The sequence below is a fragment of the Pseudoliparis swirei genome, chromosome 9 (genome assembly GCF_029220125.1).
Source record: "Pseudoliparis swirei isolate HS2019 ecotype Mariana Trench chromosome 9, NWPU_hadal_v1, whole genome shotgun sequence".
In the NCBI taxonomy this organism is placed as follows: Eukaryota; Metazoa; Chordata; class Actinopteri; order Perciformes; family Liparidae; genus Pseudoliparis; species Pseudoliparis swirei.
Window position 1 is genome coordinate 2,636,747 of NC_079396.1, and position 3,966 is coordinate 2,640,712.

The window sequence follows — 3,966 nt, forward strand, 5'->3', positions numbered from 1 at the left end:
TTTCTGAGACAGTCCTGTATATACACATTTACATTTATATATATATATTTATATCTACATATATATATATACATGTATACAGTATATATATGTATACATACATATACATATATATATATTTATTTATTTATATCTACATATATACATGTATATATACACATATATATATATGTATATATTTACATATATATATTTATATATACATATATATATATATATTTATCTAAACCTATATACCTATATATAGGTATATATATATATACATATATATGTATATATACACAAATATATATGTATATATATACATATACATATGCAGATACATATATATATATATATATGTATATATATACATATACATAAGCTTTTTGATTTACACATTCTTACAAAAATAAAAAGTGTTAAGCCTCTAAGCGCTGAGATAACTCCGATGACATCATCAAACATCTTGACAGAGCTGCTTTTTAGAGCCACAACATATATTAAATAACTGTTTCCAGAGTCTGAGCCGTGAAAGCGGAGCGTCTACTTTCATTTAATTGTATTTATTTATTTATTTGAACGGGGACCGTACACATCAACCACCCAGGGGTAAACGCGTCAGTCTTAGCTCAGGATACGTTTCAACCGTAGTCCCTATGGCCAGATATCACAAGCCATAATTAAGGGAGGAAATAGTTATCACAAAAACATCATAAAAAGCAATAAACATACAGGTTACAATAAAAAAAAAATGTTAAAACATCATAAAAAGCAATAAACATACACAGAGGGCGTCACGATTCATGCTCACACATCTGATTGCTAATAATACAGTTCTTCAGGTTTAAAAAAGTGACATCCACGTTCCTCTTAAAGTCATTTGTCTTGTTATTTAACGGTATAACCATGTTTAAAACACATATAGACTCATAATCGGCTTGTTCCAGCTCTTTAAGGACGGTAATTGATGTGTAAGCATCCAAAAAATACTCAAGAACCAAACCCCATGTTTACATCGACACAAAAAGGTTCACCGGATTTAGAAACGTTGGGTCGTGAACAGTTATTTTGGGTGTTTTCTTACAAAACAAAGGAGCTGAAAGTCTATTGTTGGGCTACTATTTTCAGCTGTGGATAACATCTGGTGGTTTAAAGACATTAGCGCAGCAGAAAACTATCTATTTGCTCTGTAAAGATGTCGAAAAATACAGGACTGTGTCGTCTGCACAGCGTCGAACACAGACCCCTTTGCACCGTTAGCGACTCTACCGGCGCCATGTTGAGAGCCATATGGAGGCAATGCCTGACATTACGGGTTTACGGTTATCCCGTTGTATATATTTATATACTGCTCCCTGAGCTGATGTTGCCTCCATATGGTGAGTATGTGACAAAACATCTTGAATACACTGTATGTTTGTGTATATATATATATATATCTAAATATATTTATATATATGTAAATATATATATATTATATATATATATATTTATATATATACATTTATAAATATATATATTTATATAAATATTTATATATATATTTTTTAATATATATAGTAATTGTTAGTGCATCTCTGCAATGAAGGCTTTAATGAGGTGCTAAACATGCCAGGGCTCACACAGCTTTGGCCATATGGAGCCAAAAAAAGCACCACAAAAGACAGACTGCACTTATTTAAACAAACCGAGGGCAGAAATGTCTCGGACAAATAAGGAAAGACGATCTTTCCTGCTTTCGATTAGAGTTTATTACGAATGGAAAATAAACAGCGAGGGGCTGTAAACCAGATTTCCATAACCTCTCGAGGGGCTTCCGACTAGAAGGATGAAGGAATCCGTAATTATGACATGGATCATGTTTCTATGAACTGGAATAACGGCCTTGAAGCCTGTTACAGTCGAGGTGGTACCGACAGACCACCGAGACTCTCGCTGCTGCCGCTCCACTTTCCTACTTAGAGATCTCGGAAAATTGCTCTTGGTATATATGTCGACTCTTAATAATACGTTGGACCTTTTTTTACAAGCCTCTTTTTGTTTTGCTCGTGCAGTGGGGAGCGCTTCCAACCTGCCAAGTGTTCTTAAAACCCCCCACGTCTCTCCACCGGGGGTCTGTTCAGTATCGTTCAGTATTTTGCCAGGTAATCAGTTTTTTTCTTCTTCTTTGTTTATGTTTTTTTGAAGCCCTGAAAGATTGGAAGACTGGACCTTTTTGTTGGTTCTGTCTCTTGAATCCATGCTTCCACCTGGTGGAGAGCTTGTGAACTGCAGAGGGGAAGTAACTTCCATCGCTGTTGGGGGGGGGGGGGGATGTTAATTCGTTATTGTGCAGAGTCAGCAGGACGTGTTGTTGTTTATTTACTTTACATTTCATTTTAGCTGACGTTTTTTTATCCAAAGCGACTTACAATCACGTTACATTCATACAACCAGGAGCAACTCATGGTAACATGTCTTGCTCAAGGACACATCGACTCAGGCGGGGATTGAACCAACAACCCTCTGATTGACAGACGGACCTGCTGACCACCGATCCATTTAATGCATGTTGTACAGGGGGGCTGCAAAGAGCGGCAAAGTGACTCCCGCTCCCAGACTTCATCATCGTCTCTTTTGTTTTTGTTTTTTTACTCGAAGCTGCTGTTGTGTGTGTCTGTTTGTGTGTTTTATGAATAATGTGTGTAGCGATGTGATTGTCATTGTCCTGATTTGGGTTTTTTCTCTTTTCTAATACAGATTTTGAGTTTGTTTCCGTTTCAGTAAAACCAGTTAGCATGTTCAGGTTGGTCAAAACGGGTCTGCAACCATATAAATATATATATATATATATATATGGCCGTCACACCGAGCGACATGGCCGGGGCATTTGAAGGCCTCATTCTCTGCAAATGAAATCACAAAGATTCTTAGTCGCAGGTGTTTATACGCTAATAAGAAAAACATAATTTCACTTTATACTTTAGATACACTATATATACACTTTTATTTGTATTAGATTTCTATTTTTACATGTTTTCCTTTATTATTTAAATTCTTAAATGTAACATGCCCTGCTATTTTATTTTATTGTATATATGTAAATAGGAAATTTACCCCCGGAGATGAATATAATCCATAAATCTTATCTTAGTTATGAATATATATATTTATTTCACCGACCACACAGGTCCCATACACACTGGTACTTTAGAATCAGCACCCACAAAAAAACACCAAGGCATAATACAAAATAAAACTAGAATGGGTACTCGGTAGAGCGCATACCTTCGCATATCACAAGATTGGCCATTGAATTATTAACATTTTGGCATTAGTGGCATGCCAATTGGATAAAAATTGACCGTACTATGGTAAAAAGAAGATGTTGACCTATCCATGACCTTGACCTTGACCTTTGACCCGATTGATCCCAAAATCTAATCAAATGGTCCCCGGATAAAAACCAATCATCCCACCAAATTTCATGCGATTCAAGAGGATGTTGACCTTTTCATGACCTTGACCTTTGACCCGATCATCCCAAAATCTAATCAAATGGTCCCCGGATAATAACCAATCATCCCACCAAATTTCATGCGATTCGGTTTTAAACTTTTTTTGTTATGCGAATAACACGCATACAAATAAATAAATAAATACACGGCGATCAAAACATAACCTTCGCGATCAAAACATAACCTTCCGCATTTTCAATGCGAAGGTAATAAACGTCATTGTGGTCGTTCGAGTTACAGCCAGCAGAGGGCGCTGCTGCACATGGAAAGACCACTAAAGTATGAACCTGCTGTGACACGTCTCACTTGAACCGTAATTTAGTTCCCTCCCCTTTTTATAAATAATGAATAAAGCATCCTGCAGAGGAGACAACACTAGTGTGAAGAGCCAGGTGACAGCAGACGGACAGAGACAGCAGCTCGCGCTGTATCACGTATCTGCCAACACCGTGAAATCCAAGACGGTGTCCAAAGACGGTGCCATAAT